Below are 26,162 nucleotides of genomic sequence, written 5' to 3' on the forward strand. Positions count from 1 at the left end.
GATCCACCTGCCTCAGCCTCCCAAAGTGCCAGGATTACAGGCGTGAGCCACAGCGCTCAGCCCTATTATTTACTTTTTTGAGACAGGGTCTCACTCTGTTGCTCAGGCTGCAGTGCAGTGGCATGATCTCTGCTCTTTGCAGCCTCAATCTCCCAGGCTCAAGCCATCCTCCCACCTCAGCCTCCCAAGTAGCTGAGACTACAGGCAGGTGTCACTATGTCTGGCTAATTTTTGTATTTTTTGTAGAGACAGTGTCTCACTGTGCTGCCCAGGCTGGTCTGAAACTCCTGGCCTCAAGCAATCTGCCTGCCTTTGTCTCCCAAAGTGCTGGGACTACAGGCATAAGCCACCATGCCCAGCCTGAATGAAGATATTTAAAGTTAGTATTTTCCAGGAAATGACCAAAATTTGCTTATGTGTGTTTTTTGAACCTTACAAAAGTTTGATCTTTGATTAGTCTATAATATGATCTTCACAAACATTAATAAATGCTGTTGTATTTTTTCCAAATCTACTGTAAAACTATACTGCTGAGGGTGTTTTAAAAAGTGTTTTTTAATATCTTCTTTTATGTCTTATTTCTAGTCTACTAAACTAAACTAAACCTTGTAATCAAGTTCTTTGTACTTTAAATTAAATTTCTATTTTGGTATGATAAATTTTCTCCTTCATTTTAGGGTGATTATAATCCTAAAATATTCATATAATCATGATGTAAATGAATAACTTTAAAAAAAAGGTGTGTTTAGATCTATTAAAGGTGTTAAAAAATTGAAAACTTTTTCAATTTTTTATTGATATAATTCTGACATAATTCATTGTAAAATGTGCAATTCAAAATAAGTAACAGTGGTAGTATTTCAACAGATGTTCTATCTGCCATCACGGATAAAGAATTCTACTCAATATTGTGTACAACTTCTTATTTTATAAAATAGCAAACACATAGATCACTTTGGGAAGGAAAATGTCACTGCATGCAACATTTCTTAAGTATGTATTCCTAAACTTACTCACTCTGAGATAGATCTGTCATTTTAGAATGCCAAAATGCCTAAATGGCACACAACATGTGGGAAGTAGATTCAGATTGCAGGCTAATTTTTTAAATATATTTAAACAAGTAGGCAGATAAATTGTTCCAAACCAGCACGACTGTCTCTAAATGCTGCCCTTCCCAGGGGACTTGTTGGAGACAGGTTCTCAGATTATCAGCACCTCTGGGCAGTTTATGTATGGTAAACATTTGTCCTCCATAATAATACAAGAAAATGCGGTCAGTCTGTGGCAAAGACCAGCTAAACGTTTATCAAATCCATTTCTTTTTCCTGAACACACAGCTGGAATGCATTTCCCAGCATCCCTTGTAGTTAGGTGGGGCCTGGTGACTGAGTTCTAACCAAACAGATGGAAGTGGGTATACACTACTTTCATTCAGATCCTGAAGCCTCTGGCACCCTGCCTAATGACTGCTTTCTTCCCTGGATTGTGGGTGCAGAGATCCAGTAGAGAACGCCTAGTTCCTGGAGATAGTGGAGTCACTGGATGGAATTCGCCTGGGTCCCTGAAAGACTACATGGAGCAGAGCCACCACCGCTCCTGTCCCCCTCAACCAGCACTAAGAGTGGGAGGTGCTCACCCATTAAACTGCACTGAGTTAAGCTCCCGAGCAGCTGGGACTACAGGCGCGTGCCATCACACCCGGCTAATTTCAAAAATTTCAAATTCTGGAATGTTGGTTACAGCTGCTAGTATCTCTTACCCAAATACATGGACCTTTCCAATTTCTCCCTGGCTTTTACTCGGGTCTCCAGGTAACCGTAAGTAAGCAGAAGCTCTGTCAATTTGGAACATTTTCTGAAAATATTTCATAGTTACGATTATTTGCTCCTCTAACTAAGCTAAGGGTAGTAAAAGGAAAGGGAACCAACAGCTAATGTATTCCCAAAATGTGTCAGGCATAGTTTTACTTACTTAACCTTCACGTAGCCCAGTAAGGAAGTTTGATTCCCACTTTACAGATAAGAATACTGAGCTTCTAAGAAGTGAAATAAAACCAAATGCCACAGAATGTTGATCCAGTTGACAGTTTCCTAGTTGAATGCCTTTTGTTGTTGTTGTTGAATTGGCTTTTAATATCCAAACTTTACAGAAAATACATGTTTTATTTATTTCTAAATAAAACCGTTTTGTCTGCTGCTATTATAAAAGAAAAAATCCTATCACATCCTTCAAATTTAATGTAACATTTTTAACGAAATGGGTGAAGGTTAAGTGTCACATCACAGTACAACTGGTAGAAACCTCCCTAGAGGTTTTGAAAACCCAGCCACAAAAGTGATGCGTTTCAGATGTTCTTCATGATTAAAAAAGAAGTCACATTTCAAACAAAATAAATGTTGAGATCATATTAACTGTTAAGTAATTAATGTTTTAAACATTTTTACATCCTTAACATGATAGCTGTGTATATATAAGATATTTTACTATCTTTTAGTCATATTTTAGAAAAGAGTTGGTAAACTTTTTCTGTAAAGGAACACTTAGTGAATACTTTAGACTTCGGTGCCACAGCTCTCTATTGCAACTACTTGGGTGCTACAGTAGAAAAGTAATCACATGTAAACAAGTGGGTGTTGCTGTGTTCTAATAAAACTGTATTTACACAAGCTGGCAGTGGGCTGAATTTGCCAACTTCTGCTCCAGAACATTGATTGCGGGTTTTGCACATTGACACATAACACATTAAAATTTGTCCTATGTAAAATAATGTGAAATAGACTCTGGTCAGCACTTTCACTCAGGATATCTGACTGCCAGGGATGGATTTCTGATGGTAAGGGTAGTTGCCTTAATTTGCCAAAGGGTTAAGAGATGAGTGCTGGCATGCTCAGCTTCCACTCACTCACCCCATGCCTGGTTCTTTCCCCTAAGTCATGCCACCTTTCCAAGGGCCCATGTGCCCACATAGAGAGCTTACTAGAATCCCATGCCATTCCGAACAAAAATCCAGGGAATAATTGCAACAACCAAAAAAAAAAAAAAACTGAAGCTTTTTCTCATCAATACAGTCAAGCCCCTGTGTAAAGATAGTGTAGGTAACAGTCACCTTAAAGTGACTTTATATTGGACCTTTTTTAAAAAAGCAAAATAAACAGTAGATTTTAGATGTCACTGGAAGAGTGAGACAGAAATGACATCCACTAAAAGTTTCAAAATCAGGCATGAAGATTCCCTAAATTAGAAGCAAACTGCTTTCTTGGATTTAAAGGATGTTCCGGCTGGGTGCGGTGGCTCACGCCTATAATCCCAGCACTTTGGGAGGCCAAGGCAGGCAGATCACAAGGTCAAGAGAGACCAGCCTGGCCAACATGGTGAAACCCCATCTCTACTAAAAATACAAAAATTAGCTGAGTGTGGTGGCGTGTGACTGTAGTCCCAGCTACTAGGGAGGCTGAGGCAGGAGAATTGCTTGAAACTGGGAGGCAGAGGTTGCAGTGAGCCAAGATCATGCCACTGCACTCCAGCCTGGTGACAGGGCAAGACTCCATTTTAAAAACAAAACAAAACAAAAAACAAGATGTTCCTTCTTAACCAATTTCAGGGTAGGAGCTACATGTCCAGTGATAGAATATGCCAGAAACAATGAGTCAAATGTATTATTCCCCTACTATTCTCTCAAGGATGTACAATTATTGCAATGACGACTTGGTCCACTTTTTTTTTCGTTGTGGATGGCAAAGCTCAGAGACATACATACAGAGAGATATCTTTTTTTAAAATCTCAGTTCCCCATTAATGTTTTATTATAACAGTTAAGTGTAAAAGATGATTTGAGACATAAAATGGGTAGATTTTATGAATCCGTCTTATCTTAAATGTCTATCAAAACAGAACAAAAGCAAGTAAATGATAATCCAGTCTGACAAAGGAATATTTTATAGGTTGTAGTCATTAAAAATGGGGAAATGTGTGCCAATGCTTGTTAATGTGATATAAAATAAGCAAGATAGGAAAATTGTATCTACAGTAATTCTCAGCTGTATAAAAATATGTGTCAATGAAGAACAGAAAAAAATAAAATTAACAGTATTTGCCCTAGAGAAATGGGATTACGGTCAGGATTTTTCTTTAGAATTTTTTGTATTCTCTAGATTTTCCAAAACCAAGTAATATCCAAAATACCTGTTATACAATTTGAAACAATGGTTTTGACTTTAAAAAAAGAAGAAACATTTTGCACATTTCTACTCATTTATTAATGGCTTTTGACTGTCTTGTTTCCAGACTAGAAGTGTCTTGAGAGCAGAGATTCATGTTATTTCTCATGCGCCAAACACAATGTTTATGGTATCTTACGCACTCAATTAACATTCCTTAAGGCAACTGAATAAACCACCTTACTTTTTAAAAGTCCTCTTAATGAGATTCCCTAAATAAATTAAATTTTCATACTTTAAGCCTTTACAAGAAATTAAATAATTTTGTTTAAAGAGGTTGATTGCTTGCGGATTATGGCTGTAAATAAACTGCTTGATGTAAAATTATACTTTCTCCTCTTCCCTTTTTCCATGATGGCACACAATAATTTGTCTTTTAATAACCTCAAACAATTCTGAGTCATTTGCTCATTAAAAACAAAATACATCTTGATCACAAAGCTTGGCATTTCATAAATATTTACCCCAAATGCACTGCCTGCTTTGAAGCTGGGATGGTAAGCTCCTGACTGACAAGCAACTTCTGTGCAGAAGGAGGGAGGAGACCTCTCCTGTCAGCTAGGAGAAGGCCACCACACTGCCTTTGCGCCTCCTCTCTCCTGCAGAGGCTCCTTCCCCACAGCCAAAAAACCCACAATAAATGTGATCATCATTCATCAGTGTCTCTCTCACATACACATACACACTCCCTCTCTCTCACTTTGCATTCACTCCCTGTTTGCATTCTCTCAATGGCTTCCCAGTAGTGTCAGGACAGGGGCCAAAAGCATTCCCGTGGTTTACAAGGTCCTGTATGACCTGACCCCTGTTGACCTCTCTGGCCTCCCGCTTAACTACGTATCTCCACTACAAGCTTCTCACTGAGTCTTCATACTTGGCTGGAAGGACGGCAGGGAGGGATACTGAAGATTAGATGAAGATTTCAGCTCCTATCCTGAGAACCATGATGCTGAGTGGGGAAAATAACATATCTTTACCTAAAAAAATCCAAAAACAACAACAAAAAACAGTGTACTATAAACACTCTGTGTTTTCCTCCACCGAATATATCATGGGTCATTTTTCATATCATTTTCTGGATGAAAATAAGTGAGATTAGTGAACAGAAAATTCAAATCTTAAAAGCAACTTCAATTTTCTCCTTAAGAAATAAGAATTTGACCACCAGTCCTTTCCAAGACCATCATGATGGCTAGTGGTAATGGACTAGTTAGTCCTCTGCAATACCACCAAACTTTTTCCCAGAGTTGTCAACTCCAGGAGCAGAAGAAAAAAATAATGCCAACCACAGAACACAAGCAGATATTGTCCTGTGAGAGCCAATCTGTTTGGATTCAAACGTGTTCATCACTTAGGGTTGAATATTTCATTTGATGACGTAAGGACTGCATGCTACAACTGGACCCTCGACAAATTACCCTGGTGAATCCTACAGAGGAAGACAGGCTCTTAGTTGGGATTTATTTATTTAATTTTTATTTTATTTATTTATTTATTTTTTTAGATGGAGTTTCACTCAGTTGCCCAGGCTGGAGTACAATGGTGTGATCTCGGCTCACTGCAAACTCTGCCTCTCAGGTTCAAAAGATTCTCCTGCCTCAGCCTCCTGAGTAGCTGGGATAACAGGCGTGTGCCACGACACCCGGCTAATTTTTGTATTTTTAGTAGAGATGCGGTTTCAGCATGTTGGCCAGGCTGGTCTTGAACTTCCTGACCTCAAGTGATCCGCCTGCTTTGGCCTCCCAAAGTGCTGGGATTACAGTCATGAGCCACCATGCCTGGCCTTAGTTGGGATTTAAATGAAAGACATCCTCTTCATGACATGCAAAAGTTAAGAACCACTGTGGGTCATCACTCTCATTAGTCTCTGAGAAAAAAAGGGTATTGATATATGAACAGGCTACAAAAATAGGAGGTATGCTTTATTTTGATCAAACCTCAGTAGCTAAAACCAAAGTAATCAATTGTTTGGGACTGTCACATGATAACTAATTTCACTGCACTGTCTGCATCCTGGGTACACAGGGAAATACATTTCCAATTCCAATCCCAATTTCACTGGCATTTATACAAGTCAGGCCCATGTGACTGATTTCTGGTCAATGGGATGTCAGCAGTAGCAAGGGGCAGCACTTCTAAGCCCATGACGGCAGGTCAACTGCACTCTCTGTTCCTCTTCCCCACCAACTGCTGAGACCCCACAGCAAGAATAAGATGGAGGAGGTTCAACAGACATGAAGGGAAGACAACATATACCTTATTATGTAAAGCTACCAAAATCTCTGTGTTAGTCACAGCAGCTAACACATTGTAAGTGTATACCGCATTAGGATCTACCTCAAAGAAATACTTATTTCTGCCCTCATTAAGATCTACCTCAAATAAATACTTATTTCTGGCTTTGTCTATACTTCTCCCATCTTGACCCCATGGGACCATGTCTTTTTTTTTTTTTTTGAAATGGAGTCTCAGCTGGGCGCGGTGGCTCACGCCTGTAATCCCAGCATTTTGGGAGGCTGAGGCAGGTGAATCAGAAGGTCAGGCGTTCGAGACCAGCCCAGCCAACATGGTGAAAACCCATCTCTACTAAAAATAGAAACAAATTAGCCGGGCGTAGTGGCGGGTAAGGGGCGTAGCCTTGCCTCTGCAGGCTGAGGCAAGAGAATAGCTTGAATCTGGGATGCGGAGGCTGCAGTGAGCCGAGATCACTCCACTGCACTCCAGCCTGGGCAACAGAACGAGACTCTGTCTCAAAAAAACAAAAACAGAAACGGAGTCTCGCTCTGTTGCCCAGGCTGGAGTACAATGGCGCAATCTCAGCTCACTGCAACCTCTGCCTCCTGGGTTCAAGCGATTCTCCTGCCTCAGCCTCCTGAGTAGCTGGGATTATAGGCATGCACCACTATGCCCAGCCAATTTTGGTATTTTTAGTAGAGACGGGGTTTCACCATGTTGGTCAGGCTGGTCTCGAACTCCTAACCTCGTGATCCGCCCGCCTCAGTCTCCCAAAGTGCTAGGATTACAAGCGTGAGCCACTGTGCCCACCAGGGACCACGTCTTCATATCCGGTGTAACCCCCTTTTAGGAAGAACCCACCACTATGTCTTCCAAAGATCGACCATAGAGTGTAGTTAATCAACTCAGAGGGAAAGCATCCACGAAACAGCTACTTTCTCAGTACCACCACATGCCAGACACTATGTTTGAAGCACAATATAGCTTGAACTTGAGACAAATGAGGTTTAAGACCTCCTGGAGCCCACAGACTACCAGGAAACACTAACAAAAGCACATGGGAATGATTAACACACAGATGTAACCTAAGCACAAGGGGTCAGAAAAGATTTCATGGAAGAAATGACCTGCAAGCCATTAAATTAGAAGTCGGTGGGTGTTAGCCAGGTAGAGAGCACTGGGTGGAGGGTGAGGGAAATGATCCTAGGATTTTCTGACAGCGCTGTTGGACAAAGCAGATAGGAGCAAGCACAAATACCAGGCCTGAAAATAATCAATCTTCTGCCTTCTTCCATGACACTAAAAACATAACTTGGGAGTGCCAGGACTTCCAAAACCAAAACAGTGCCAAATAGATTGAGTAATAAAGAAATAAAAGAATGCTATTACACTCTGCTAAGTGTCTCAATGGTGTAACTTAAGACAAAAACACTTGTTTTTCTACCAGTGACAGGGAGAAAGGAGTGAGTTATTCACACTGACACTGCTTTTCTAAATTATCTGAGAAAATAGTACCATGAGAAATGAGGTCACCTGAGTTCACACACGATAGCACTTGTCCTTAAACATCCACCCAACTCCTCCTTTAGAAATATAATTATCCTTAAAAATACAAGGTTAGTTTTGTTTATTCTTTCACTCCATAAACACTTGAGGAAAGGGCACTAGAACAGAGTCACAAGACGCAGGTTCCGATCGGCACCGGGGCACCACTTTGCTATAGCCCTTTACTGTGTCTGTCTTATCTTCCCATGAGACTAGTGCATTAGTGCATTTGTAGTAAGTCCCAAGTCTTTTCTGCCACTATCTGCCACAAACACCGTATAACGGGCTTCTCAAACTTGCATGCTCATCAGAATCACCTGGAGGTCTTGTTACAAGCACATTGCTAGGTCCCAACCCTAGAGTTTTTTTTGTTTTTTTTTTTGTTTTTTTTTGCTAAGAAGGAGTCTTGCTCTGTGGCCCAGGCTGGAATGCAGTGGCGTGATCTTAGCTCACTGCAACCTCCACCTCCTGGGTTCAAGCAATTCTCCTGTCTCAGCCTCTCAAGTAACTGGGACTACAGGCGCACACCACGACGCCCAGCTAATTTTTTTAGTAGACGCTAGGCTGGTCTCGAACTCCTGACCTCAGGCAATCCACCCACTTCAGCCTCCCTGTAATCCCCTGCCGGGATTACAGGCGTGAGCCACTGCGCCTGGCCCCCAACCCCGGAGTTTCTGATTCACTATGGCTACAGTGAGGCCAGAAAACTTCAATTTCTAACAAGTTCTCAGGTGCTGCTTCTGCCACTGCTGCTGGTTCAGGCGCCACACTTGGAGGACTGTGCTCTGAAGCACTGTGCTTCCACCCTTGTATTGGTGCGTAGCTGCATCTCACCGCCAGTTAGAAAAGGGTTTTCTCATTTCACCAGGGCCAGCTGAGTCTGTCTCAGGTGTGGCATCTTCCAGGATTCCATGCTCAACCTCAGGGAACCAGAATCTCAGCCTCTCCCCCAAGGAAGCCTACTCTCAAGAACACACCTGAAACCGCAATCCATTCCCCAGTCCATGTGGTTTGTTCTCACACCTGAATCAGAAGTCACTGCCTCCAACTGCTTTGCATCCATTTCAGAATAAAATCCAGGCTGGGTGCAGTGACTCATGCCTGTGATGCCAATATTTTGTGAGCCTGAGGCAGGAAGATCGCTTGAAGCCAGGAGCTTGTGACCAGCCTGGGCAACACAGCAAGATTCCATTACTATAAAAAATTTAAAAAATTACGCAGGCATGGTGGCACACCCACCTGTGGTCCTAGCTGCTTGGGAGGCTGAGGTGGGAGGATCATCTGAGCCCAGGAATTTGAGGCTGCGGGAAGCTACAATTGCATCACTGCACTCCAGCCTAGATGGCAGAGAACAAAACCCAGTCCTTCGCCCCGGTATACAGGGTCCTGCTGACCCCCCAACCTCTCCCACACCATCCTCACTCCCTACCTCCTCCTCTAATAACCACATGGAGCCACACTGGTCTTTCTGACCCCACACCACACTCGGCTTATTCCTTACTCTGAGGCTTAGCCCTCTTCATTCTCTGCAGGAAAGGTTCTTCCCCTGGCTCTTTGTACATGAGGATCATTCTTTCGTCTTTTCTTTTTTTTTTTTTTTTTTTTTTGAGATGGAGTCTTGCTCTGTCACCCAGGCTGGAGTGCAGTGGCATGATCTCAGCTCACTGCAACCTCCGCCTCCAGGGTTCAAGCGATTCTTCTGCCTCAGCCTCCCAATTAGCTGGGATTACAAGCACGCACCACCATTCCTAGCTAATTTTTTTTTTTTTTTGTACTTTTAGTAGAGACAGGGTTTTGCCTTGTTAGTCAAGGTGGTCTCGAACTCCTGACTTGAGGTGATCTGCCCGTCTCAGCCTGCCAATGTGCTGAGATTACAGGCGTGAGCCACTGCGCCTGGCCGAGGATCATTCTTTAAGTCTTAAATAGAAAGTCACCTTTTCCAAGAGGCCTTCCCTGGCTAGACAGGCTTTCCCAAGGTCTGTGCTTTCCACTGTATCCTGTGTGAACTCCCATTCCATGCAGATATCTTGTTCCTTCATTTCACTTGCACTCTCTGCTTCTTTATACTAGAGGACAAACTCCAGGAGAACAGAGTTCTCCTGGTGGAGCTGTCATAGAGTTTGCCCTCTAGTAGAAAGAAGCCGAGAGGGCAAAGGTCTGTTTCCTGCCTTGCTATGCACTCCTCCTCCTGCCATCTACAGCACAATGACTGTCACACAGCAGGCACTCAGCAGATATGCGCTGAATGGATGAATTACTAAATCTAAATATACCATGCTATCCTTCCATTGAATAAAAAGCTAAGAAAAAAGAAAAACTCACTCGAAGCTATAATGTAACAAGTTATAAATGCCAGAGTGATTTGCAAATGCACACGACAAGATCAGTTACAGAAATGATGAATCTAGGCTTGGAATTCAGGCATCACAAATTGACGTGGGTTGAGGACTGGAAGAGATTCTCCCTTATATGTCGTAAATGACCCTTGAGAGGCCCACCCTGCCCCCTACAAAATATCTCAAACAATGTCTGAAAGGTAGGATCCTTAACTCTTGACTTCTTGAACTTCTTTTTAATGTCACTCACTCCCAGTGCCAGGTGCAAGAAGAAAAGTAGGTACTAAAATTGTCTGCACGCTGAGCTCCTCTACCCTGGACGACTCTGAAAAACCACTTGTAAGTATTCTATGTTAACCACAGTTCGTAATTTTGTCACAGGTGTTTGACTAAAAAGGGGACAAAGCCTTTTAAGATAGTACACCCATATTATGTCATTGTGTATATTCCGGACCACACCTAAAAGCTGACAAAATCTTTTCTTTCTATGCCATGGCAACCAGGAGAGTTAATGCTGCATGATTTTGCTAAGAGCATCCTATATGCTCCAAAATGTTCGCCTTTACAAAAAAAAAAAAACATGTTAAAGTAGAATTTTAACACAACTTGTCATAAAAGCTGACACTAGTACACTGGAGAGGAAACCAAATGACATGAGTTGTACCTGGCAGTTCAACAGAATATAGGATCAATACTCTTTGTAAGGCAGCCAAAGCATTGGTTAGAAGTTCAAGTGAGGAGGATGAAGTGAATGAATATTCAAAGTATACTATACCAAATGATTTTTCTATAGTTATAAAAAAATCATTAAAATGCACTATGCTTCACAAAAAGCAGCATAGTGAGGTGACACTGGTGCCAATCCTGGTTTGGACATTAATTTACTTCTTGTGTGGCTTTGGAAAAGTCATGCACCCTCTCTGAAACACATTATCAGGAGAAGGTTTAATGAACTCGACCATCTCAAAGTTTCTTGCTAGTCCACATGCTTGTTGAGCCTATGAATGTTTCTGGACACGCATCTTAGGTGGAAAGACACAAAGAAAAGGGTGAACTCACCTCTACCCTGCTAATGATAAAACAAATGCTCTGACAACTGTCTTCTTGTAGCAAAGACAAAGGTGTGGAGTGGCTATACACTGGGGTTTGCTGAATCTTTTCAAATAAAGTTCTGTTTCTATATACTGCAGGAGGGTGAGTTGATGTAGTAATTACCTGTTACTCTTGACAAGTAAGGTAATTAATGTAGCAAAATACCACTGCAATGTGTGTAAATTTAGACCACCATAATTAAAGCACCCGTCTGTTCCACAAACTGTTCAATTAAGAAAAAATATTGACGGTGTACGTTTTTTGAAATTAGAAAACGTATGGAATGAATGAATCTCCCTTGGTTGACATCCGTTTCTAGAATGTGTTCTCAGCATCCATAAAGGGTATATAATGGAGTAACTTCCACTGAAACACAGAAGTATTTCTGTACATCTACTATTAAGATAAGAGTCTCTTGTGGAAGTATTTTATTTAGAATTTGCATTCTATAAAACCTACATCTGGGCCATGCATGGTGGCTCATGCCTGTAATCCCAGCACTTTAGGAGGCCGAGGCAGGCAGATCACTTGCAGATCACTTGAGGTCAGGAGTTTGAGGCCAGCCTGGCCAACAAGGTGAAACCCCGTTTGTACTAAAAATACAAAAATTAGCTGGGTATGGTGGCACACACCTGTAATCCCAGCTACTTGGGAGGCTGAGGCAGAAGAATCGCTTGAACCTGGGAGACAGAGGTTGTAGTGAGCCAAGAGTGTGCCACTAAACTCCAGTCTAGGTAACAGAGCAAGAGACTCTGTCTCAAAAAAAATAAATAAATAAAAATATCTGTCAGAAAATGAATTCTAGGAGTATATGAACCCCAAAGCTATTGGAGGTAGCAAAAAGGTGAGAAATAATTATTGTGCAAGTATCCAAGTAACTATGCCTGTCCCAGTGTATCATAACCTGAAAGTAGCATTATCTACTTGCCAATTTTAAAGAGCTGGAGACACTGAACACATGATGTGCAAGTAAAATAGCTGCAAAGCACCTGGTACTCTCTGAACAGACAGGCAATGGTATGAAAGTTGGCTTCACTGCTCTTTTATTCTCATTCCTTCCTCTATCTACTAGCCATTTCCAGACCCAAATGTTAACATCTTGAACAAGAAGACCACCTGGCCTTTCACTCTATAGCAAAGTGTATCTCCCTGCTACTCTAGATGTTTAGATCTTCTAGGTTTATTCTAGATTTTCTACTCTAGGAAATCTAGACAATCTCCAGCCACGTCAAGAGTTAAATGCCCAAATAAATTAAACCAGAACTGCTGTAGGACTAAGGAGAGAAAAAAATCTGTTACCAGTTCAGTAGAAAAGTGGTTACCTCTAAATGCATTCATAGTGGGTAGGGGGGTGGGAGGAAAAAACAGAAAAGAGCTTCTGATATCTATATGGTAAAGTAGAGAACTGGACAAGGGTTCTCACAGCTCATGCTGAGAAGAAAACCCAAGGGATTCCTCTCTTAATTCTTCCACTCAGATAAACTCAGAGAAGACACAACAAATTGGCCTGAATAAAGAAACAGCTGGAATTCTGACAGACTAAACAGTGTGATATGAGCAAGAAATGGTATATGATTTTGGTGTTATTTAATGATGTATATACACATGTTTTGTTTCTTTTTCATTTTTCATATTTTTGTATAGCATACCTTACCTTAGGAGACGTAAACTCTAGAGGGGTAACTAAAAGGTAACTTCAAGTGAATTCTCAGCTTAACATCCTGAAATTAAGTCCTAAATATTCCATATCTGAGAACTTGGATGTATCCCCAAGTAAAGAATAAAGAGTACAAGGAGACATTCTAGACTGAAACACGTTGAGGAAATGAAATGGTTTCTCCAAGTCAAATACTCCAATTTCACATTTGGAAATAATAACAATGTCATTAAAAGACAAGGATGAAGAAATCACTGTTCTAGTTGTTGATATAAACAAAGCTAGACATCATGACTTTTACAAAATCAGATGATTCCTTAGAAGGAAACAGGACTTGGTAAAAGTCGCTTTAGAGCTTTCATTATATGGTGGCACTGGAGTGTTAACCTTTAAAATGAGTATTTTTCAAAAATTGTATGGCTTCAAAAGAGGCTAATTCTATAGTATGGTAGGGATGGAGACATAAAGGAACATGATTTGGGGTTCTGATGTAAGATTCGTGGACTGCAAACTAAAATTTCTGACTTTCAAATGCTGAAGAACCATCCAAAGAACCAAGGAAGGTCAATACTGTTTTTGCTCACGGAGCAAATTTAAGAGAGATGAAATCCCCACAAGCATCTATTTCAAAGATTACATCAAATGTCATTGATGGGCCATAATAATGTAACAAAACATTACTGAACTATTTCACCTCCATTCCATCATGTGATCCTCACAAACCACTGGAGTAAGATTAATCCCATCTTATAGACAAGTAAAGTAAGGCCCAGAAGCAGCTACATGATGTGGCTGAGTTCCCAAAAAGTTGCTGTACTGAAACAATTTATTCTTCATGGAATGGGATAAATACTTGTCTCCACTGAGTCCATTTACAGAGAATATGTCAATGATGTGTTTGCCTTAGTACTTACAGTTCAGACTTGTGTCTTAAAAAATCTATCTTAAAATTACCAGTGATATTGGCTAGTACATTCAAAAGCAATGGTAGTATACATTGTTAAGGAATCACCGAAGATGAGAACAAAGATCTGGTTTCAAATTCTGGCTTATTCATTTAGTAGAAATACCAAATTGGAACTTGTGGCCATCTGAACTCAAAATAGCGTAAGAAGCCAATTATGCCTAGAATTTGCTTTGCCCCCAAAGGGGGCTCAAGGGAAACAACACCATCAGCTTCAATTTTCCACTTTACATAAATCAGTTCTTTGTTTAACTTCCTCTTAGCCTTTTCCTCTTAACCCCTCGATGGCATCACACCATGGTCTCCTTTCATCTGACAGACAGAATCTGAGAACCATGGAGTTGGAGGATGATTTTTACACATCATGTACATTCTCCAGATGTAGAAACTGATGCAAGAAATTGAAAAAAGGTGAGGGTATACAAAGAAGCAAAGATAAAGAATTATCACAATTATACCTATCATATGTATTCTTTTTTTTCAACCTACAGAAACTCAAAAGTGAGCAAAATACAAAATTGAGTCTTCATCTTTTTTTATTCTCAAAATTAATAAAAACTGGAGAAAAAAACTAAATGGTGACTAGGTGAGCAAGTGCAACTGAACTGATGTTAAGGTGTTAAAACGTGAGTCAATGTTTCCTTGGTTTAAGCAAATTTAAGAGAGTTCAGCGGGCCACAGACTCACTGATGCGAAGGTACCCAAATTCTGTCATACATGTGAACTTCATGCATTATGGCCTCTTTACATAAGGGAAAATTATTTTAAACTGAATATTAAAAATACCAAAAGGTAAAATGGATGTTTAAAGCGCTGTTTACTCCCAGAATTAAATGTCCTCTAATATTTAACTCCAGCTTAGGCATTCAGCAAAAAAATACTTGGAAATATTTTTTATTTAATCAGGTACATAAATATCATGTAAAGGAAATATTACTTTCATGTGCCATGTGCTACACTAAGAACTATTTTTACATAATCACATTCAACCAATGGCATTTGATAAACTATAATATTTTCAGTTCCTATAATGAGGTAAGTACTTTTTCATCCCCATCATCAGATGAGAAAACTGAGGCTTAAAATACTAAATACCACCCCCCAAGGTCACCGAGTTCCTAAGTAGCTAAACCAGAATTTGAAACTAGATCTTTTTCCCAACTTGGGTAATTATCTAACAACTCTACTATCACACTTTAGAACATATCAGCTAATACGCCTGGTGTAAGGTTTCTTGGCTCATGTTGATACTGGAAAGCAATGCCACTTGAAAAAACAACTTTGTTTTAAGAAGCTGTTTTGAAATTAAGAACATCTTTTGAGCTGGTAACACGAAGACATTATTTTTCACGTTACATTAATAATTGTTACCCTATGAATGCTATGCACAAATGCTTCCTTGATACTGAAGATCACATTTTCCTCAGAATTTCCACAGTTTTCGTCTGTCAGAATATAAAGCAAAATATTAGAATATTGTGAACATCTAAATTCTTTTATCCCCCAGACATCTAAACTTATGAGATGAAGCCACACTGGTCCTGTTTTTTGTTTTTTGTTTTAAACAGAATTTTGTCAAGAAATAACTCAAGGATTCCTTTCCAAATCATATGCAAAAAGGGAATCAATACAGGCCAAGAAAAAAAAAAAAAGCCTGTGTTTGAGATTTAACATCAGATGGACTAACACAAAGGAAGGCAAAAAGTGGGTGGATAAAGAGACTCTTTTCTGGGTCGCTAGCTTCTCTTCTTCCTTTTGCCAGGAGAGGGGAAATACTAATAACAGTAACTAACAGAACAATACATAAATACCAAAGAAGGTACGCCTGGGGAGATGGATTAGTAATATACAGTATCATATACTATGATACAGTAGGGTCTGCTCTTATCCACGGGTTGTGCTTTCCAGGGTCTCAGTCACCCCCAGTCAACCAGGGTCTGAAAATATTAAATGGAAAATTCCATAAATTTTCAATTGCCCACCATGCTGAGCAGCGTGAGGACATTTCTCCCTGTCCCGCTCTGTCCTGCCCACATGAGTCATTGCTTTGTCCAGGGTCTCCATGCTGTCTACACTGACTGTCCACTGGTCACTTAGTAGCCATATTGGTTATCAGATCAACTATGATTATATCCCAGAGCTTGTGTTCAAGGTACCCTTATTTTACCTAATAATGGCCTCAAAGTCGAAGAGTAGTGATGCTGGCATATTGGTATAATTGTTTTATTTTAAATAAATTAAATATATATAATTGTTTTATTGTTTATAAATATAACTGTTATGTTGTTTAATTTTATTATTAGTTATTATTGTTTCTGTACCTAAGTTATAAATTAAATCTTATCATATGTATGTATGTATAGGAAAAAACATAGCCCCTATAGGGTTTAGTACTATCTGTAGTCTTAGGCATTCACTGGGGGTCTTGGAATGTATCCCCCATGAATAACGAGGAACTATTTACTATATGATACCACCAGAAAAAGGAAAGAGGGTCATGGATAAATTGGCAAAATATTTACGTTTTGGCTAACTTCTGGTCTCAGAACTTCTTTTCCTTCTTCAGATATTTACTCCTTTGTAAAAATCAGCCATTCTTTCAGTCCTTCTTCCCTCTGCCCTTATTACTGATCTCGGTGGTTTTTAGTTAATGTTGAAAACTCTTCCTTTCGCTGCCTCTCATTTCACTCATCTCTATTTGTATCTATATTTTTATGTTATCTGTGTGATGGTTGGGAGAACAACTGGGTAGAACAAGCAGACAATGGCAATATTTCCTAAGGCTCCAGACTTGAACCTCTAAGATGATTTTAGGTGGTACAGGCATAGCAACAAATTACACTGGACCGCATACTCAGGAAGTTGTTCTCTTTTCAATTCCACTTGAACCCTTCAAATTATGTCAAGGACAAAGTCTCATTTGGGTGCTGGTCTAATGCCTAACACATGTTAAAGTCCATTTTTAACAAAGCGAGAACCTCTCCAGCTCAGTTATCTTAGGTAGAAGTAGGCAACTGTAGGCAGCAAGAATTTTATACCAGGGGTCAGCAAATTACAGTCCATGGGCCAAACCCAACCTGCTGATGATTTCTATACAGCCCATGAGCTAAGAATGAATTTTATGTTTTTAAATGGTTAGGGGGAAAAAAAATCTAAAGAAGAGGCAATATTTCATGACATAAAAAAATTACATGAAAATCAAATTGCTGTGTCCATAAATGGAGTTTTGTTGGGACACCACCATTCCCATTCATCTATGTATTGCTTCTTGCTGATCTGGGGCAATGTGGTGGAATTGAGTGGTTGCAACAAAGACCAGATGGCCTGTGAAGCCAAAAATATTTACTACCTGGCCTTTACAAAAACAGTTTTCCCACTCCTGTTTATACCATTGTTCTGGCTTCATAGTATTTATTTTAGGTAATCATCTAGCTGTGGCAATTGATACTATTTCCTTTGAGGAACAATGTAAAGCCTTCTTCTAGATAGACTAATTTATATTCTAACAAGTGAGGGGATTGCAGGGGATATAGAAGCAAATAGAGTATAGGTGGTATTTAGATCAACATCGTGGAAAATACAAGGAAAATCTCCAAGAATACCTGAGCATGGCAAAGTCTAAAGAATAATAAACCAAGAAGATGGGGGTGGGCAGGCAGGGAGGAGTTGGGATATAAAACTAAAGACTATGTAAATAAGACTTCCAGATGTAGCAATCTGTCTTTTAAGGTCACAGTGGAGTCAGAAATGTGGACCCCTAGTGGACAGAGGTCAGGGAGACTACCCAAGAACATCAGGTTGGCCAGTCTCACCATGGTGAGCCGCAGGTTCTAATTTTACATCCACAATACCCTGACACACTGGCCAGGAATTCCTAGTCTGGCAACTGGGAAGGCAGTAGATCCAAAACAACCAACGTTGTGTAAGTCAGGTAAAACAACAGCGAAGGCCAAGAGGCTCAGCATGAGCCTAGGCCAAAGGCTTCCCAGAAAATATTGCTTGGCAGGGTTATTGTAGCCAGTATAGTTTAAGAAGGCTCCCTTTGCTTTCTTTTCACTCTGATGGAAATGTTGTTTCTAAAATGCATTGAGCATGAAACATTTTCGGCAACTTAGAATAAGTTCACATTACCATCGACAACACTTTACACTCTTCAATGTTTGATATGCACAGTGTTTATTTTTTAACAATGAAGTTTCCTCCACAGTTTGACTATACTCTTTTTAGACTTTTTTTTTTTTTTTTGCAAAACAATCTTATGGTATTGTGTTTGCCTCTCATTACTCTTACTGAATATGCATCTCTTCTGTGGCCTTTCAACCAAACAATTTTCCCCCAAGACAGAATGGTTTTTTGCTGGTTCTGCTAACAACAATTTCTGTTGTTGAGTCATAGACGCTATCGTAGTAGTGTTAAAATGTATCATCTTTTTCTTTCCATATGATTAATGTTTTTAAAACATGCTAGTAAAACTTAAAACTTACCATATCTGGAAAAAAAGGGACTTGAAACATTGAATTTAAAATTTTGGAAATAAGAGTAGCACAAATGAATGTCCTTTTTTCTTTTATCCACATCTGCACAACATTTGACCTGGTCGTCCCTTCTTACCTCCTTAGGTAAATTACAATTAGTTTTATCTGCTATTGACTCAGAAACCTGAGACATGAGGTTCTCATTTTTTTTTCGAGATGGAGTCTTGCTCTGTCGCCCAGGCCGGAGTTCAGTGATGTGATCTTGGCTCACTGCAAGCTCCGCCTCCCGGGTTCACGCCATTCTCCTGCCTCAGCCTCCCGAGTAGCTGGAACTACAGGCGCCTGCCACCGCGCCCGGCTAATTTTTTGCATTTTTAGTAGAGACGGGGTTTTACCGTGGTCTCGATCTCCTGACCTCGTGATCCGCCCTCCTCGGCCTCCCAAATTGCTAGGATTACAGGCGTGAGCCACTGCGCCCGGCCTTTTTTTTTTTTTGAGACAGGGTCTTGCTATGTCACCCAGGCTAGAGTGCAGTGGCACGATCACAGCTCACTGCGGCCTCAACCTCCCTGGGTTCAAGTGAGCCTCCTACCTCAGCCTCCCAAATATCTGGGACTACAGGGATACAACACCACTCTCAGCTAATTTTTCTATTTTTTGTAGAGACGGAGTCTCTCTGTGTTGCCCAGGCTGGTCTCAAACTCCTGGGCTCAAGCAATCCACCCACCTCAGTCTCCCAAAGTGCGGGAATTATAAGCATGGGCCATCATGCCCAGCCCTCTATTGTTTTTAACCACAAAGAACTCCTTTTAGTAAATTCTAAACACTCCTACCAACGTAGATGCTAAGTTTCAGATTCTACCAATACTTATTTGTTAAGTATTAATTCATAGGGAACATCTACCAAATTGCCAATCAGAGCTCACAGATTAAAATGTTTATGACCAAAAGCCAAGGAAATTGACATTTGATTAACGTCAAAGTCTTATGCAAATGACTGAATTAACATTAGCCTTTAAAAATATGAAAACAGGCCCAGCTCACGCCTGTAAATGCAATACTTCAGAAGGCCTAGGCAGGCGAGTTTCTTGAGTCCAAGGCTTCAAGACCAGCCTGAGCAACATGGCGAGACCCTGTCTCTACAAAAAAATCCAAAATATTTTGGCTGGGCATGGTGGTGCACGCCTATAGTCCCAGCTACTTGGGAAGCTGAGGTGGGATAACTGCTTGAGCCCAGAAGGTAGAGGCAGCATTGAGCCATGATGGCACCCCTGCAATCCAACATGGGCGACAGAGACCTGTCTCCAAAACAAGAAAAAAGGTGGGGAGGAAAAAAAAACAGGTCAATGAAATAACCATTTAAGACTGTGTCCCCAGCATCTTTTCCTCTAAACCACTTCCAAACGGGACCAACTGACATATGGGAAGTCATGGGATTTTGCAGAAATTGATTGCACCCCAACTCCAGTGGCGGAAACACATGGCCTAAAACATGCCAACTAATATATTCCATCTCCCTGGCCACAGGGAGGGTGGTATGTGGCAGAAACAAGTCCAACTAGATTTTCAAGAATTTTTCTGAAAATCCTAAGAAAATATTCCCTTTTCCACTCTCCTGCTTCACATGTTCAAGGAAATCTACAGCTTGACAGTTGCTAGGAATCATCTTAAGACTGCAAATAGGGCCACTCTGAAGATAAGCCAACACCATGAAAAGCAGAGTAGAGAGCTGGATCAAGTCTCTCCTGCAGCCTACCTACTAAGGACTTGCCAGTGACACTCTTTAAGCCTGCCTTTACTGGACTTTCTGTTGAGTACAATCAAACTCATCCTAATTTAAATACTGAAAAACACCAGGATAACATCTTCTAATCCTTTGACGGCATCTTCTAATCCTTGGATGGCATCTTCTAATCCTTTGACGGCATCTCCTGGGGTTTGGGGATCCCAGGCCTTGGGAGCCACTGTTCTGATAAGAAATACATCTTACACATTTAGGTGTGGGTATGAGAACTTGAAAAATAACCAATAAGGGTGCACTTCAAGCTTGGTAGATGTTTTTCAGAGTTTTTGTAACACCAAGTCAGGAACATCACTGTGAAAACTATGAAAGATAACACCATCAGGAAACTGCCTGATGTTCCTCATCTAATTATGAGATACCCATGCTGGCTAACATTATTATGGTAAACTGACATGAGAAGATGGGCCAGCTCCAGGTGGCTCTCTAACAGCAAATGCTTTCCGCTAGCTCTGCACCAAACAGCACCGCTTTACCCTTTCTTTGGCATCCTTAATTTCTAGGGGAAGGGGAAGAATTCATTATCAGAGAAGACTCGATTAAAGAATGACATATAAAGTGTTAAACTTTACAAGGAAGGCTGGATAACCAAGGGCACAAATAAAATGCTGTGAGGCTGAGATTTTGGTTTTGGGCCCTAGGATTTAGGGCAGACATTGTTGGTCTAATATCAGAAAATAAGTATCAATGAGAAAATGTTGGTATTTAGGGCATGCACTTTGAATCAACCTATTTGATTAAAGGGAAATAAATGAAAAGAATAGAGGGTGGCAGGTCCAGTCAAAATAGGTAAAACCTTAATATGTCTTTTTCTATGCAAAGTAGCTTCAGTTTTTGCTACATTTATGGGAGAGAGAGTGGAGGGAGAAAAAGCAGGGGTGTCTGTGCACATGTACTTAACTAAAAAGATCATTTTACTAGTCAGCTCATCCTTGACACATCACTTGAAACATGGAAGACGAGGCCCCCTTGAACCTGGTTTGGAAGGAAATGGTGAGACAGAAAGAGAAAACTAAATTGCTGTTTTTAAGAAACATGAGTTGGTAACAGAAACCAGAAGAATGAGAGGTGAGAAGACAGATAAAAGAGGGTAAGTCAGGCAATTTGGAGGTCATGATGTATAGAGAAAGCTCTTCAGAGACAACTATGTATGTGCAAACATACAAGGCTGGCAGGCGCGGTGGCTCACGCCTGTAATCCCAGCACTTTGGGAGGCTGAGGTGGGCCGATCACCTGAGGCAGGAGTCCCAGACCAGCCTGGCCAACGTGGTGTAACCCTGCCTCTACTAAAAATACAAAAAAATTAGCCAGGCATGGTGGTGTAAGCCTGTAGTCCCAGCTATGTGGGAGGCTGAGGCAGGAGAATCGCTTGAACCCCCAGAGGTGGAGGCTGCAGTGAGCTGAGATCGCCCGTTGCAATCTGGGCAACAGAGTGGGACTCCCTCTCAGCAAAACAAACAAACAAACAAACAAACAAACAGGCTGTTAAACATCCTTCCAAATTTCTCTGATGCAAACTTCCTCCAACTCCCTAAACTTCCATGGTCTGTGTGAGCTGTGTGGAAGGAAATTGTGGAAAGAAGCTAATTTCTAACTCTGAGAGAAGAGAGAAAAGCAATGGAAAGAAGGAACATCAAGAGTTCTCTAACAAAAATCAACCACGAAAACAAACCCTCCAGAAATGCTCATTGGAATTCCCACGGGGTATAAGATAAAAGTTCAAGCCAATTTTATTAGAATCTCAAAAGTCAAAGTGACCTCAGTTGATAAATGACTTAAAGCATTATGACAAAGCTCTCGGTAATGTGGCCAATTGGAGACTCTCAGAAGAAATGTGAACGACATTCTGAGTTGACACTGGTATGAGGACCTGCAGCATTTTATCACATATATTTTCCTAAAACAATTATCACCAACTGTAAAGGGTTCAGGTGAATTTCATATCACTGGCAGTCTGAGTGGTGGAGTGGGTGGCATGAAAGCTTTTTAATTTTAAGGTGTTCCAAATAACTCTAACCACTTAGGAAATGGCCATGTAAGGAATTAAGAAGTAGAAGCTTAAGGCTACTAACATGGGAAGGCAATTTTTGTCAGGGTGACACATTTTCTAGAACCCTGAAAGGAAATCACTTAGTGGTATCTTGAAAGAAAAAGAAACGGGCACTCTCTCAGCTCTTCAATCAACAACACAAAACAGACTTGAGCAATAATACAGCATTTCTTTGGCTACAGGAAAAACAAAAACAGAACACAACACAACATCAGTGACCCTGAAGTGTGTGCTGTTAACCTTCTTAGTAATTAAAAAGGGGCACGGGAAAGGGAAGCAAAAAAAAAAAAAAAAAAAAAAAATCCTAACTGCAATCCTTCATTGGCAAAAGCAATGCTTCTCATATGCATTTCGGCAGATGAGTGGATTTGCAAAGGAGAGACATACCGACCCAAATGAAAAGTTAACACATTTACTGACCACACTGTCAGACCTTATTTCACAATAGAATGGTAATCTTGCTGAATTCTTTAAAACTGTATTATAAATCACCTAACATTTACTAGAGCATTTAAAGTTGCCAGGCTTCTGTGGAGGAATGCATTCTGAGGGGTATAAAATTCTGCGTGTTGGCCTGAACCACACGTACACAAAGTAAACCCCATTTTCCCTCTACTGCTCTCAAACTGCAGCAGCAGGGAGCAGAACCTGCCCCAATCAGCTGCTCTGGGGAGAGACTGACGCCTACCCCACTCTTCCTCTCCGCACTTGCTGAGGTGGGAAAGGCTCCCAAGAATACATATGTGAGCATAAGAGAACAGCGCATGCTCATGAATAAGATACATATACAAACACACACAGTAATACATATGAATGTATATAGGAATACATATATAAATATGTACATGAATATGTATACAAACATGAATATGTATAGGTATGTGTCTGAAGCATGGCCTACAAATCTGTCATCTCCAATGTGCAGAAAGATTTTTCTTTATCTCCTAAGACTGATTTATACCGTGGTCTCCTTCTCCAGCCACTTTCTTTTCCCCGCACCTCTCTAAATGTACCAGTCTCACTCTTTCTACTGGCTTCTGTGGCTTCAGATCCACATCTCCAGCCCTGACTATCTTCCTAACCTCTAGTTCAATGTGTATTTCATCACCTTCCAAAAGACTCTGCCTGAAATTAACGTCTGCACCTCATGCCACATCCAAACCTCAGCTCATCCCTTCCCAGCCTGCCCTCTCTCCTCTTCCGTTAGCAAGGGATAAGAATACCAACTCCACTCTCCCAGTCATCTGTCTTTCACACCAAGTACCGCCCAAAACGTTAAGGATTTTGGGACCTCTCCATCACTGCCTTTCCAATCTCATCAAACACTCAACTGCAGACTGTAGTTGCCGCTCTTCAGAACATCACAATTTCCTCCTATCTGGGCTCCTCACCACATTGCTTTAAAATATGACAGATGAATTATCCCAGAGCACAGTTCTGACCAGAGACTCCTCTGCTCAAAAATCCCTGGTTGTGCCCACTGGCAATAGAGTCAGTCCTCAAAAGGCTGATTCTTCAGCCACAGAGTCTAATTTGAAATCTTGGCTCCATCTGACCATTGCATGCCCAGGGTAAGATCACATGACTTTTCCAAGACTCAGTCTTCTCATCTCTGTTAACTACGCATAATAATAGAATCACGCCCTGTGCGGTGGCTCATGCCTGCAATCCCATTACTTTAGGAGGCCAAGGTGGGCAGATCATGACGTCATAAGATCAAGACCATCCTGGCCATTATGGTGAAACCCCGTCTCTACTAAAAATACAAAAAAATTAGCTGGGCGTGGTAGCGCATGCCTGTAGTCCCAGCTACTCGGGAGGCTGAGGCAAGAGAATCGCTTGAACCTGGGAGGCAGAGGTTACAGTGAGCCAAGATGGTGCCACTGCACTCTAGCCTGGTGACAAAGCAAGATTCCGTCTCAAAAAAAAAAAAAAAAAGAATCACCTTCCTTGGAAGCTTATTACCAGTAAAATAATACAATGAATCGTCAACCACTAAAAGCTTGATGCCTTGCCCATAGCAAATGTTATCTGCCATTAGTATTTAATATTAATATTAATTAATGTTACTGAATTCTTTACTTCTTAACTCTGAATTTGAGGTTCTCCATCTTACATCAGCTACCTTTCCAACTTACTAATATTTTCTCTTTTCTCCTCTATGAGCTCTGTGTACCAACCAAAGGAATTGTTCGTTGCTCTGAGTACCAAGATTTTTAGACTTTGTTGCTTATTCACCCAGCTGCCATGAGCCAGAAATCCCCTAACCCGAATATCTAATGTTTATATTTTCAGCAAGCTCTAGCTGAAATTCTTCATGAGGGTAACAAAATATCTTATTTCTTTCGATACTTTATTCCTAAGGACAGAATTTGAGTATGAACTTTCGCTTTTTCAAAGTTGCCTACGTAAACATCAGAATAGGGCAGGAGGTACTGGAATCAAATGCTGGTCTCGTGCACACAATGGGGCATAGTGCATCTCTCAGAACACCAAAGTCTAAAACTGGGTTAATAACTTCATCACCTTGAAGTCTTCCGCCATTAGTTAGTAAATATATCCCTTTTTCTTGATTAACTCAATACTGTATTGCTACAATTGGAATAATTAAGGATTTTATAGCTAAGACATCTAAAATTGTATTTCTTTCCCTTTCTCATTATAAGTAAGGATTTTAGATGTTTTAATGAGCCATCATAACAAGTTTTAGCATCAGTGAAACCACTTCATACCTGAATGACTTAATATTATTGTCTGTAATCTGTCTCTTTGAATTCACATTGTTTTTTTTTCCATAAAAATGTATCAACTTCTTGCTGTGCAGTATGAACGAATGCATAACAATTCTTAAAAGCGATATATGCATGTGTGATGATTACACATTATAAACTCAATAACCACACCCATGTGTCATCTTCAAATGGTATTTATTAAGGACCCATGTGTTCATGCGGCATGACACAAACAAAGTCGTTGTTCAATCCAGCTTCTATTTATTTCAACGTCTAATGCTCTTAAGAGAATGGGTGGTTCTCTGTTATTGAAAAAAAGTTTGTAACTGTCAAAACAAGAAACTGACTTGGTTATAGTCAGAGGCTTATGATGCCAATACCAAACCAATGCCAGAACATATAATAAAAAGAAAAGTTCTGTCAATTTTTCCCGAAAGTCTGTTTCTATGCATTACCCATATATCCAGCCAATTCAAAAGGGAGGAAAAGTAAAAATTCTCTGCTGTAATATAGCCAATGCAGCCAGTGGATTTCCTTTTCTAACTTTATTTTTTTTAATGTCCTGTAGACTCATCGTAAATCATTTCCAATCTAATTCTCTGGCTTCCCAATTTTAACTGTCGGCCTTATTTAAAGAATGGCCTCTATATTTAACAGATTCCATATCCATTCTGAGAGCTAGTAAGCTAAAAAAGATGTTCTAAATGCATCATTCAACTGCGTGACTTTTTAAGCAGCTTAAATGTTAAACGGCCCAATTGTCTTACCTAGCAGTGATCTGAAAACTATATAGATGGCTTTCTACTAATGAAAAAAATTATAGCTTAGTGCACGTTCCGCAGCTCGCCCTTCTAGGTTTCAGGTGAAATGTTTTTATAGCCGTGTATTCTCTAAATCTACCCGAACATGCATTACTTCATCAACATCAGAAAACATAAGAATTCAAACTTAACGTAAGTACAGATTTTCCTTTTATCTGAAGATACACATTGTAACACCGGTCATTATTTTTTTAACCTGTTGACTATTAGGGCTTTTATTAAAATGAAAAATTA

General features: G+C 40.4%; 1 protein-coding gene across 15 annotated transcripts in view; it reads right to left on the reverse strand.

Annotated features, from left to right (window-relative positions):
• Positions 1-26,162, reverse strand: part of FOXP1 (forkhead box P1) — a 630,459-nt gene that overhangs the window by 409,181 nt on the left and 195,116 nt on the right. The window lies entirely within an intron of this gene.

The sequence above is a fragment of the Gorilla gorilla genome, chromosome 2 (assembly GCF_029281585.2).
Source record: "Gorilla gorilla gorilla isolate KB3781 chromosome 2, NHGRI_mGorGor1-v2.1_pri, whole genome shotgun sequence".
NCBI lineage: Eukaryota > Metazoa > Chordata > Mammalia > Primates > Hominidae > Gorilla > Gorilla gorilla.